The sequence below is a fragment of the Palaemon carinicauda genome, chromosome 36 (assembly GCF_036898095.1).
Source record: "Palaemon carinicauda isolate YSFRI2023 chromosome 36, ASM3689809v2, whole genome shotgun sequence".
Lineage (NCBI taxonomy): Eukaryota > Metazoa > Arthropoda > Malacostraca > Decapoda > Palaemonidae > Palaemon > Palaemon carinicauda.
Genome location: NC_090760.1, coordinates 22,348,502 through 22,362,227, shown reverse-complemented (window position 1 = coordinate 22,362,227; position 13,726 = coordinate 22,348,502). Strand labels below are relative to the sequence as shown.

The following is a 13,726-nucleotide window of genomic DNA, read 5'->3' as shown; positions in this document are numbered from 1 at the left end:
TTTTTTGACGAAATATAATTGGGCTCTTCTCTTAGGTGCGAAATCAAGAGAGAAAGAGAGAGAGAGATAGAGACGGAGGGAGAGAGAGGAGAGAAAACGTTCCGTTCAAGCGGGTAACGTTGTTCTCGAGTTACTCTCGTCCCTAGTCGCTGTACGGGGAGGAAGGATAAAACGTTTTTAGTTTTTTATTCTCGTCCCCAGGCTATGTGCGGTGAGAGATTGAAAACGTAGTTATATGAACTAGTGTTTAGTCTCTTTCCCAGCCACTGATTTTTTTATCTTAAAATATGTTTTCTGTTTTTTGCTGGTATTAATGAGCTTGCATTATACGATTGATTTCGCAATTACTACTTTTTAATGAAGGGTAGAATTGCGTGTTTCAGGTAGAAATAAGTGCAAAACAGAAAATCGAAGTAATAAAGTGATATGCGCAAAGTGTTACAGTGTTGCGTCCGAGGCGCAAAGTGTTACAGTGTTGCGTCCGAGGGTTCGTCTGTTCGTGCCTGTCGTTCACCTAGTCCGGGACCTCTTACATGCTCCCAAGCCCAGGGGAGAAGTAATGTCAAACGACTTATGGGTTCGAGAGGCCTTGACCAACGAACAGACGTTTTCCCTCTATGGTATCGGGTGTATCTTACCAAGATCTCCCCTACCATAAGACGAGAGAGACGTTGCTTCTCCTCGTCATCCGAAGGCTTTTCCATAAGAAACCTGTCACAAGGTTTCGAAGCCCTTAAGCGAAAGTCAGTCCTTTCAGGACAGGTCCAGCGTCCTGGTTACAACCATTAGGACAGCTCTGACCCTATGCAGTCATCGGATAACTGCTCGCCGCCTAACAAAAGCGTAACACAGACTCCGAGAGTCTTTTTTTGTAGGCAAAGTGTTGCGGTCACAGACGTTACCCTCGTCTCTTACCACAACCATTTCCGTTGATCCTTAATGGGTTGTGTGGCAAGACATGCAGTATATGCTTGCCTCCCCAATGGAAGACTATTCTGCCGATTAGTCCGTTGAGTCTAGCCGTTTATCTCATCGATATCCTGGCTTTCAGCCAACCTAACGTTCCTTTGTGCTTACTGTTGACGTTGGCGTAGCTTAGTCACGTCAGTCAGGTTGTTTAGAACCACACTCGATGCGGTCTCGTGTGGTTTTTCAGCCGCATTTGGACGTTAGGCCACTTGCTGATGCTCCTGTTGACGTTCAAGACGTTCACTAACAATCGGAGTTGACTTGTTTTGACGCTGTGCGTCAACCTCCGCATTCTAGAGTTGTTTTGACTGCTCAGTCTAGGCAGTCAAAGCAGTCTCGAGTGGACGCTGTGCGTCCTCACGCACCTGTTGTGGTTGACAGTTCAGTTGTTGACAGTTCACAGACTGTCAAGCAGTTACATGACGTTGCGTTCTGGTCCGCTACTAATGCACCAGTGAGTGTGGACTCTGCTTGTAAAGCATTGCCACCACGGTAGGTCTCTCCCTTGCTTGAGACTCAGCTTTTATCGGACAAGGTTCCTGTAGATGAGGAAGTTGCTGTTCTCCCTCCTACTGATATTCCCTTGAGGACTCTGTCAGATGGAGAGGAGCCTAAAGCTGCTTAGCCTCCTATGGCCTTTAATTAAATCATGATGATTTTTTTAAGGATCTTTGTCCGGATCTTTTTGTAACTGCTGCTCCTCGTTCGCCTAAACGTCAGAGCTTACACTAGGCCTAGCTACTTCGAAGCCGTTGTTTTTAAGCTAGTGCTCTCTCGCTCTCCTAGAGAGCGTTACGTTGGCTAGGCGACTGGTTTTTCACCAGGAGGAGTTTGGGGGATACAGCCTTTGCTTTCCCTTCTTTTAAACTGGTTTATAGAGCGAGAGTCTGATATGACACGAGAGAAGTTCTCGGCTTGGGAGTTCATGCCTCTGCCCAGATAGACTTCTCAATTCTCGTAGACTCTCCCTGGCGCCTGGCCAGGAGACGCTCCAAGTTGTTTACAGGTCAACTTCTCAGCCGTTTTCGAGCCTTTGAAGTTTTGCTGTACAATTAGGTCACGCATAACAAGGCTTTCAGGGATGGTAAACGGTACCGCCTCAGTCGCTAACCCCGTCTGTTGCCACACCTGCTCCCGTAGACCCTAAATGGGCTTTGCTGCAAGACATGCAGTCCAAGCTTGCGTCCTTGATAGAGGACTTTAATGCGGAGAAGGTTGCTACCGAACCTTCTGGCCAACAACCTTCCAACCGGTCGGTTGTGCGCCCTGTTGACGCTGAGGTAACCTACTCGCGTCTGCCAGTTGAGGTGGTTCCTCCACCGATGCGACCCAGTGTGGGTTGCCAGCCGCACGTTGACGTTAAGCGACGCTCGGAGGTGGTTGTTGACGTTCAGGACGTTCAACAACCAGCAGAGGTGACTTGTTTTGACGCAGTGCGTCAACCTCAGCAACCCGGTAGGGTGTTGACTGCACAACCCAGACGGTCTAGACAGTCTCGGGTTGACGCTGTGCTTCCTCGAGCACCCATGGTTGTTGACAGTTCACAGACTGTGCAGCAGTTCCATGATATTGCGTCCGGCTCCGTCACGCATCCACCAGTGCGACCGGACTCAGCGAGTCAGACGTTGCCCACTCCGTTGCCGTTTCCTCATCAGTTTTCGGATGAGGAACCCTCTGATGAGGACGTTGCTGAACAACAAGACGATCAGCCCCCAGAATAGATCAAGCCCTGCTATCCATCCAGAAGATGCTGAAGAAGGAACGATGTTCAGTCAGGAAGTGGATGAGTCTGATAGGGACGCTATCATCCCTGGAACAGTTCGTGTCATTAGGAAGACTACACCTCCGTCCTCTTCAATATCACCTAGCATTTCACTGGAAAAAGGACAAGACGCTAGAAGCGGTCTCGATCCCCGTTTCCGAGAAGATGAAGTCTTGCCTGACATGGTGGAAGGACAGTATCAGCCTCAGAGAGGGTCTGCCCCTGGCTGTTCAGACTCCCAACCACGTTCTCTTCTCGGACGCATCGGACGTAGTCTGGGGCGCGACATTAGACGGTCGGGAATGCTCGGGAATATGGAACTCGAGTCAAAGGACAATGCATATCAACTGCAAGGAGCTACTGGCAGTTCATCTGGCCTTGAAAAGCTTCAAGTCTCTCCTTCAAGGCAAAGTGGTGGAGGTGAACTCGGACAACACCACGGCTTTGGCGTACATCTCCAAGCAAGGAGGGACCCACTCACTGACGTTGTACGAGATCGCAAGGGACCTCCTCACCTGGTCAAAAGGTCTAAACATTTCGCTAGTAACGAGGTTCATCCAAGGCAACTTGAATGTCATGGCAGATTGTCTCAGTCGGAAGGGACAAATCATTCCAACAGAATGGACCCTCCACAAGGATGTATGCAAGAGACTTTGGGCCACCTGGGGCCAGCCAACCATAGATCTCTTCGCAACCTCGATAACCAAGAGGCTCCCAATATATTGCTCACCAATCCCGGACCCAGCAGCAGTTCATATAGATGCCTTTCTCCTAGATTGGTCACATCTAGACCTATATGCATTCCCTCCGTTCAAGATTGTCAACAAGGTACTGCAGAAGTTCGCCTCTCACGAAGGGACAAGGTTGACGCTAGTTGCTTCCCTCTGGCCCGCGAGAGAATGGTTCACCGAGGTACTTCGATGGCTAGTAGACGTTCCCAGAACTCTTCCTCTAAGGGTGGACCTTCTACGTCAGCCACACGTAAAGAAGGTACACCAAGGCCTCCACGCTCTTCGTCTGACTGCCTTCAGACTATCGAAAGACTCTCGAGAGCTAGAGGCTTTTCGAAGGAGGCAGCCAGAGCGATTGCTAGAGCAAGGAGAACATCCACCCTTAGAGTCTACCAATCGAAGTGGGAAGTCTTCCGAAACTGGTGCAAGTCAGTATCTGTATCCTCGACCAGTACCTCTGTAACCCAAATAGCTGACTTCCTCTGATACCTGAGGAAAGAACGATCTCTTTCAGCTCCCACTATCAAGGGTTACAGAAGCATGTTGGCATCAGTCTTCCGTCACAGAGGCTTAGATCTGTCCAACAATAAAGATCTACAGGACCTCCTTAAGTCTTTTGAGACCACGAAGGAGCGTCGTTTGGTTACACCTGGTTGGAATTTAGACGTGGTACTAAGATTCCTCATGTCAAACAGGTTCGAGCCGCTACAATCAGCCTCCCTAAAAGATCTCACCTTAAAGACTCTTTTCCTGGTATGCTTAGCCACAGCTAAAAGAGTCAGTGAGATTCATGCCTTCAGCAAGAACATCGGATTTTCATCTGAAACGGCTACATGTTCTCTACAACTTGGTTTTCTAGCCAAAACGAGCTGCCTTCTCGACCTTGGCCGAAATCGTTCGATATTCCAAGCTTATCGAATATGGTTGGAAATGAACTAGAAAGAGTCTTATGCCCTGTGAGAGCTCTTAAGTTCTATTTAAAACGAACTAAACCTTTACGAGGCCTGTCTGAAGCTTTATGGTGTTCAGTTAAGAAACCATCTTTGCCTATGTCAAAGAATGCTTTATCCTATTTTATCAGACTGTTAATACGAGAAGCTCATTCCCATCTGAGTGAGGAAGACCAAGCTTTGCTGAAGGTAAGGACACACGAAGTTAGAGCTGTCGCAACTTCCGTGGCCTTTAAACAAAATAGATCTCTGCGAAGTATAATGGACGCAACCTATTGGAGAAGCAAGTCAGTGTTCGCGTCTTTTTATCTTAAGGATGTCCAGTCTCTTTACGAGGACTGCTACACTCTGGGACCATTCGTAGCAGCGAGTGCAGTAGTGGGTGAGGGCTCAACCACTACAATTCCCTAATTCCATAACCTTTTTAATCTTTCTCTTGAAATGTTTTTATTGTTGTTTTTGGGTTGTCCGGAAGGCTAAGAAGCCTTTCGCATCCCGGTTGATTTGGCGGGTGGTCAAAGTCATTTCTTGAGAAGCGCCTAGATTAGGGGTTTTGATGAGGTCCTGTTGTATGGGTTGCAACCCTTGATACTTCAGATCCTAGGGGTCGATCAGCATCCTAAGAGGATCGCGAGGCTCCGTAAGGAAGACGTACTTAAAAAGGCAGAGTAATTGTTCAAGTCGACTTCCTTACCAGGTACCTATTTATTTTGTTTTTGTTATTTTGATAACTTCTAAAATGAAATAAAAATTCTTAGCTCATAATAATGTAAACATATTTTGCTGGTCTCTACCCACCCCCCTGGGTGTGAATCAGCTATTATAATCACCGGCTAAGTTAAATATTGAAAAATGTTATTTTGATAATAAAATAAATTTTTGAATATACTTACTGTACCCGGTGATTATAAATTAAAGGACCCTCCCTTCCTCCCCAATAGAGACGCAGTGGGACGAGGAGAAAATTGAGTTCTTTGTTTACATTGAGTACTGGGTATTTGGACGACAGATGGCGCTGTTGGGCACACCCGCAACCTGTGTAGCGATCGCTGGCGAATTTTACCTTAGAGTTTTCTGTCGAGCAACAGAGTTGCAGCTATTATAATCACCGGGTAAGTATATTCAAAAATATATTTTATTATCAAAATAACATTTTTCAATTTTGGCTGCACAAGAAACATGTACACAAACCCCTCCCAGAGCCCTAACTACATTCAACACAGATTTAGATCTTGCCAACAATACAGTCAATAAGGATGTTATCAAATCCTTCTGTATCAATGAAATACCCAAGTCAAATTCAATCTCCCGGAATATTGTACTTGATTTCCAGCGTTCTGTCTTGTTTCTCTTCCTCTTGTTTTAAGTTTTTATAGTTTATATGTGAAGGATCTAATCTAATGTTACTGTTCTTGAAATATTTTATTTTCATTGTTTATTCTTCTCTTGTACATACATACATATACCAAGGCACTTCCCCCAATTTTGGAGGGTAGCCGACATCAAACAAATAAAAAAAAAAAAAGGGGGACATCTCCTCTCTATGTTCCTCCCAGCTTGAAAAAGGACTCAACCGAGTTCTTCTGGTACTGCTAGGGTGGCACAGCCCACCCTCCCACATTATCCACCACACATGAAGCTTCATAATGCTGAATCCCCTACTGCTGCTATCTCTGCGGTCATCCAAGGCACGGGAGGAAGCAGCAGGGCCTACCGGAACTGCGTCACAATTGCTCGCCATTCATTCCTATTTCTAGCACGCTCTCTTGCCTCTCACATCTATCCTCCTATCACCCAGAGCTTTCTTCACTCCATCCATCCACCCAAACCTTGGCCTTCCTCTTGTACTTCTCCCATCAACTCTTGCATTCATCACCTTCTTTAGCAGACAACCATTTTCCATTCTCTCAACATGGCCAAACCACCTCAACACATTCATATCCACTCTAGCTGCTAACTCATTTCTTACACCCGTTCTCACCCTCACTACTTCGTTCCTAACCCTATCCACTATCTACATGTACAGTGATTTTTTTAAGTTTCTGATAGAATTTAGTGAACAAATTATAACCCCTAGCATTAGAAATGAATATAAATTAATGATTCAAAATAGAAATATTAATAAATTAACTCACTCTTTACCTTTGAGGAAAGGCTTGACTGGCATGAGGGAGATAAAAGAAATGTAGGAGGAGAATCTTCAATGAGAACTTCTGGTAAAATATTGTGAGCTTTCTGTCTTGAACGACATTCTCAATCACTAATTAAATCACTTAATTTATGCTTTATGGACACTTTATAGTCCTTTCTTACACTCTTACTTCAACTATCACAAATAATCTATCTAGAGGTGACTACTTTTGTCTTTTCTTTGAAATTGTATGAAAATGCAACATTGCTTCGTCATTAAATAGATTTGCTGCTTGCCCTGGTAAAGTCTTATCTTTATCTGGTTGATATGTCCCTACAAAAGTTTGCAGGATTTCCCCCATTTTCAGCATCTCCCTTATTTCTCTTGAAGTGAGGGGTTTGTCACTCTGTTCCTCCTCCCCTTCCTAAAATCTCAACCACAACATCTTATTGCTGTTCCTTATGCAACTCCATCAGTAGCTTGCCATGATCGTTCAGAATATCGTTAATGTCGTCTTTATCCAGCACTTCCCACCCATCCCATTGTTTTCCAATGGATGCAATTTTATCATCAGCTATCTGCTGGATTGATTATAATCACTTGGAATCACATTCAGGAACATGTTCAGACCTGTTTACTCCATGCAGAATTTAGGGTTCAGTTGGTAAACCCTTCCCAGGCTTTTTCAATCATTTTGAGGCAGCTGAGAATGGGAAAATGTTCTTACCAAAGCTCTCAGCGGGGGAGGTTGTATTCTTCGGTGGAATATTGCTTTGTTCCAACACGGAGTACTTACCTCGAACTACTTTCTTAGGAGTATCTGGGATCTCCTCTCAACCGACCAGAGTTTTGTGTCCTTACCCAGTGCGACCCTTTGTGTCTTACGCGGTCCCCACGTGGACCCATTGTGTTCATTCTATACCCCTTCCTACCCTTATCCTCTGTGTTCGTCGTGTAGGGGCAGCTTATGTTCTCCTACAGCCACGTGTCCGGAGTGCGAGTCCTGGAACGTGGTACAGTGGGTGCGCTTCGGCACCAAGAAGAAGAAGGCGTCCAAGAGGTCACATAGGAAGACGAGCCTCTCCTCGCCGCTTTCTTCTCCTGATGCCTCGTCGAATGGAGCTTCTTTTATACAGCCACCTTCCCCTACCCAGAGTAGGGGACGAGGTAAGTCAGTTGTGGGGAAGTGGCCCATTGCTCTTCCCAAGGAGTCTGAGTGTGTGCGGTATAGCACCAAGAAGAAGTAGGCAACGAAGAGGTCGCCTAAGAAACCTAGCGTCCCTTCCTCCCTTGCTTCGACGGGCGTCTCGTCTGACAGAGCTTCCCTACCACCCTCCCCTACCCAGAGTAGGGGACGAGGTAAGTCAGTTGTGGGGAAGTGGCCCATTGCTCTTCCCCAGGAGTCTGAGTGTGTGCGGTATAGCACCAAGAAGAAGTAGGCAACGAAGAGGTCGCCTAAGAAGCCTAGCGTCCCTTCCTCCCTTGCTTCGACGGGCGTCTCGTCTGACAGAGCTTCCCTACCACCCTCCCCTACCCAGAGTAGGGGACGAGGTAAGTCCATTGCGGGGAAGAGCCCCGCGGCCCTTCCCCAAGAATCTGATCTTCAGGATAGTGGGGTTGTGGCGTCATTCCAGACGAGTGAGGGGCTTGCGGGAGTGTGTATGGGAGACTGAGTCCTGGTGCAAGCAGGCCACATCTCCTCTGATGACCCCATGTGGGGTAAAAATGTCCCTAATTCTTCTCCAGCCTCTTTGGCGTGTTTTTCAGTCACTTCTGCAGCCGAGGACGTCGCCGAGAAGGAGCCTCCCAAGACGAGGCGCTGAGGATGCTCAGGAGACGAAGGGAGAAGTCCCGCAAGAAGTTGTCGCGTTCTCGCTCCCCCTCGAGGTCGCGCCACGAGAGTCGGCACTCAAGATACCCCAAGAGCAGTGAGTGGATGGTGGTTCACCTCGACAGGCTGCTGGAGCTAGCTGCGGCACCAGGCCCTTCTAGTTGGCGTCCGAGGACGAGCTCCCTGGATAGATACTCCTTTGGCAGCAGTGGCACCCGACGGAGGGACTCATAATGGCAGGTTCCAGTCGACAGGCGTAAGTCCGCGAAGGGTCTGGCTCCATCCGCCCAGCGGAGAGAGTCGCCCCTTCGGTCTGGCAGCCGAGTCCTGACCTCCAAAGGCCACCTAGCTCGTCACGAGCGCAGCCCTCGGTTTTCCTCGACGGGCAGGCCCGTAGATACGGGAACCTCCGGAAGAGTTGTTGGTCCCAGGACGGAGGCCCCCGTTCCGACGGTGATGCCCGTCCTTCGACGTGAACCCCGGCAACCCTACAGCAGGTTCTGGCAGACCGGCATAAGTCCGCGAGGGTTCCGACTCCTTCCGCCCAGCGGAGAGTCGCCCCTTCGGTCTGGCAGCCGGGTCCCAGCCTCCAAGACTTCGACAGCCAGGTCTCGGTCGACAGGCATAAGCCCGCGAAGGTTCCGACTTCTCCCGCCCAGCAGAGAGAGTCGCCCCTTCGGACTGGCAGCCTTGTCCCGGCCTCCGGTTCTTCGATGGCCCGCCCTGAACGAAGGAACCAACCAGCCAGCACGGGGAAGCCCATGGCTCCATGGATCTCCGCAGGAGCTCCATCCTTCCAGCGGAGGTAGCCGCTGGCTCGACCCGGAAGCATGGCATCCATACCTGGTACCACGACGGCTCCATTCAGGTTTCGTGGTCATCCGCTGGTAAACCAGGGTACTCACACCCCACGGATTCCCCGGGAGGGGGTAGACCCATGACGGCTACCTCCGTCCCAGTGGCTTCATCCGTGATGGAGATAGCCGCTCCATCGTCCCGGCCAGCCCCATCCAAGCATTGGAGGTGGCCGCTGAAACACCCATGATGGCTACCTCCGTCCCGGCGGCTCCATCCATGATGGAGCCAGCCGTGCCATCGTCCTGGTCAGCCCCATCCAAGCATCGGAGGTGGCCGCTGACATGGCAGGGTACTTAAACCCCACGGTTTTCCCCGGGAGGGGGTAGACCCATGACGGCTACCTCCATCCCAGTGGCTTCATCCGTGATGGAGATAGCCGCTCCATCGTCCCGGCCAGTCCCATCCAAGCATTGGAGGTGGCCGCTGACACACCCATGACGGCTACCTCCGTCCCGGCCAGTCCCATCCAAGCATTGGAGGTGGCCGCTGACACACCCATGACGGCTACCTCCGTCCCGGCCGTGCCATTGTCCCGGCCAGCCCCATCCAAGCATTGGAGGCGGCCGCTGACATGGCAGGGTACTTAAACCCCACGGATCTCCCCGGGAGGGGGTAGACCCATGACGGCTACCTCCGTCCCAGTAGCTTCATCCGTGATGGGGATAGCTGCTCCATCGTCCCGGCCAGCCCCATTCAAGCATTGGAGGTGGCCGCTGACACACCCATGACGGCTACCTCCGTTCCGGCGGCTCCATCCGTGATGGAGCCAGCCGTGCCATTGTCCCGGCCAGCCCCATCCAAGCATCGGAAGAGGCTGCTGACATGGCAGGGTACTTAAACCCCACGGATTTCCCCGGGAGGGGGTAGACCCATAATGGATACCCCTGTTCCTGACGGCTCCATCCGTGACGAAGGCAGAGTGGTTTTCCCCCTAGTGGGTCGAACGGGGCTATTGCCTCTCCAGTGCCTGCCTCAGGGGCCGCTGGAGAGAGACCCCCGCACCTTTGCCCAGTGCCTCTTCGGCTCCGTCCGCCCGTCGGTTGTAGAAGTTAGCACACGTAATCTTTCCCTTGCCTTGCCCCCCGTAGGGGAGCTTCGACTCCTCAGTTAACCTTCAGACCCTCATACTCGGGCTCCAGGAGAGGGCGTTCAGGCCGCGGCTCTCGAAGGAGTTAGGAGGGGAGGCCCCCTACTCCTGCTGGCGCCTCAGGTGGGGGGATGCCTCAAATGATCTTGGCAAGCATGGCGGGACCACGGAGCGGATCCGTGGACCGTAGCAGTACTAAAGGAGGGGTACAAGCTGCCCTTCCTAGCGGACCCCCACCTCGGATCCCAGATCAACAGGTTGAGTGGTTGGCACCCAACGACCCCTTGAGAGTAGCAGTATTGCAGGAAGAAGGTTCGGCAATGCTGGCGAAAGGGGCAGTAGAACCAGTCGAGAAACCGAGTCCAGGGTTCTACAACAGGCTCTTCCTGGTGGAGAAGGCGACAGGGTTCTGGAGACCGGTCATAGACCTTTCAGCCCTCAACAATTCGTGTGCAACACCGACTTCAAGATGAACACTCCGAAGTCGGTCCTAGCGACCTTGAAGGAGGAGGACTTCATGAGGTCCATAGGCCTCAAAGACGTCTACTTCCACGTCCCTGTTCATCCCTCCAACAGGAGGTTCCTAAGGGTAAAATGGAGTACCAAAACGTGACAGTTCAAAACCCTATGCTTCGGACTGTCGACAGTCCTCAGGGCTTCACGAAGGTCTTCGCAACAGTTTCAGGCTGGGCGCACGAACAGGACGTCCGCCAGATTCGGTACCTAGATGACTGGTTTTTGCTTTCAGTCTCAGAGGAAGTACTGAGGAAGCAAGGCGAAAAGCTCCTGTAGATCTACAACGTCTTGAGTATCATCATCAACTTGGAGAAGTCCCGGCTGATTTCCTCCACCAGGAGGACCTACCTAGGGTTGGTTCTAGACTCCCGGATGGTGAGGGCCTTCCCCTCCGCGGAGAAACTGGACACCCTGAAACAGATACTCTGGCCCTTCCTGTCGGGCCAGCCCAAGAGAGCCAAGGACTGGCAAAGACTGATAGGACTCCCCGCACTAGATAGTCCTGGTGTCTCCGGGGACAGAGGAAGTCCTGGGGTGGTGGCAATCGGAACGAACACCCTCAAGGGAATGCCCTTTGCTACCGACCCTCCGGAGATGCTCCTGTTCACGGACGTATCCAAGGAGAGCTGGGGTGCCCATCTTCTCGACAAAACGGCAAAAGGTAAATGGGAAGTCGAGGAGACGAACCTGCACATATACGTGCTGGAGATGAGGACCGTACAAAGAGCGTGCCTAGAGATCGTCCATCTACCCCGGGGAAGCTCCGTGGCTCCGGGGTGCAACAACGTCACGGTGGTGGCCTACGTGAAAGAGCAAGGAGGACTGAAGTCGAAGGAACGGTGCAGTCTCACGATGGAGTTCCTAGAATGGGCTGAAGTGGAACAAATCAATTTTTCAGCCAGGTTCTCTCCGGGGAAGAGGAACGTCCTGGCCGACGGCCTCAACAGGATGGGTCAAGTGGTGGGGCCCAAGTGGTCCCTACAACCAGAAGTGATCAAATCCCTCTCCCTGAAGTGGGGCTCGCCGGTGATAGACCTCTTCGCCACAAGACTAAACGCACAGCTCCCCGTGTTTTGTTTTCCTGTGCCAGATCCAGCAGCAGCGTTCGAGGACGCCTTCCAATGAGACGGACGGCCAACCTGTGGGTGATTTTGGTAGCGCCCTGGTGGCCAGAGAGAGAGTGGTTCGCGGATCTAAAGGAACTGGCATGCCTTACACCTGGGCCACTTCCAGACAGACCAGACCTTTTCCGGCAGCCGCACTTCCAGAGGTTCCACGAAAACCCTTGGTCCCTCCTTCACGCGTGGAGGTTATCGAGCGTCTCCTGAAAAAGGAAGGTTTTCCGTCGAGGACGGCATCAAGGATGTCAGGGTACCTGAGGCGTTCGTCAGTTGAGGTGTACCGGGCGTAGTGGGCTACCTTTTCTAAGGGGTGCTCCTCGAAGAACATCAGGCCGTTAGGGGCCTCCATTCACGAGATAGAAGACTTCGTGGTCTATCTCAGGGACGAAGTGGGCATGTCCATCCCAAGTCTTCCTCCTGAAGGACATAGACCTGGGTGCCCCCAGGTAGATCTCGACGCTCTTCAAGAGCTTCGAGCAGTCGTTTTCCCCCCAAGCCGTTAGAGTGCCCCAGGGGGATGTGGCTAGGGTACTTGAAGATGCTTTTGGAACCTCCCTTCGAGCCTTTAAAAGACATTCTAGACAAGGGGCTCACCCTCAAGGCAGTCTTTCATTTAGCTCTGGCATCAGCAAAGAGTAGGTGAGATTCTTGGCCTGTCGTACGAGATCTCACACTCGAAGGGCTGGCAAGAAACTACTTTCAGATTCTTACCCTCCTTCGCAGCCAAGACTCAGAATCCAGCTGTTTGGGACCCCAAAGTGGAATTATTCTCAGTGCCAGCCATCCCTCGCTCGGACAACCCGAGGGACTTGCAGTATGGCAGTATTTAGAAAGGACAGCTAGACTTCATCCCGAGATCAAGAGTCTGTTCATTTAACTCGGGACTGTGAAGAAGCCAGTCTCCAAGAACACTTTCTTCTTCTGGATAAGGCGAGTGATCATCAGGCCCTACAGTAGTGCAAGGGTCCCCTTTCCAGGAAAGCCCAGACCCCACGGCATTAGGAGTCTAAATACTTCTTTGGCTTTTGAGAAAAACATGGCAGTGGGCCAAATCCTGAGGGCAGATACTTGGTCTAACCAGTTGACCTTTACGGCTCACTGCTTGAAGGACTACTCGAGAAAGTCCCTGGGCGGGTTCTCGCTCGGTCCCGTCATTTCCGCGCTCCAAACGGTTTAATGGTGTAGCCCGAGTGGTAACTGCGGGTAGCGGGTCCAAGAGACACAGGTTCCTTCCTGAGCCCCCTTGTTCTTCCTTCCCCTATTCCCGTACCGGAAATGACTCGGGTAGCCCCCTGAAACTGCCATGGGTTGCACTATCATTGGAAGGACATGTCTCTTAGGATTCTTGCAGAAGTGAGTTACTTAGACACTAAGATGGTTTTTTGCGTAGTTTTCCCTATTTTCTCGTGTTTTCTTTGAGGTCAGCAGAACCTAGTTCTCCTACCTAGGTTCCTCTTCTATTCTCGTCACGGTCTCTAGGTCCTGAAGGACACTCCCACCTCCTAAGGTATAAGTCTCCTAAGAAAGTAGTTCGAGGTAAGTACTCAGTGTTGGAACAAATCACAAATTTTAAGTAATTTGTATTTTTCCTAACAGTACTTACCTCGAACTTTTTTCGGGTAATGGCCCGCCCATCCTACCCCAAGTGCCTTGCTGGACTTCATAGAGACCTAAGCTATCAAGAACTTACTGGAGATGGAGACCTGAGCAAGCATGCTCTCTAACCTGGGGATAGCCTCAGGGCGTGTACCACTCCACCTGAGGTTACCC

General features: G+C 50.8%; 1 protein-coding gene across 5 annotated transcripts in view; it reads left to right on the top strand.

The window, feature by feature from the left end:
- The window catches only part of LOC137628806 (eukaryotic translation initiation factor 2D-like), a 301,426-nt gene that overhangs the window by 255,773 nt on the left and 31,927 nt on the right, over positions 1-13,726 (top strand). The window lies entirely within an intron of this gene.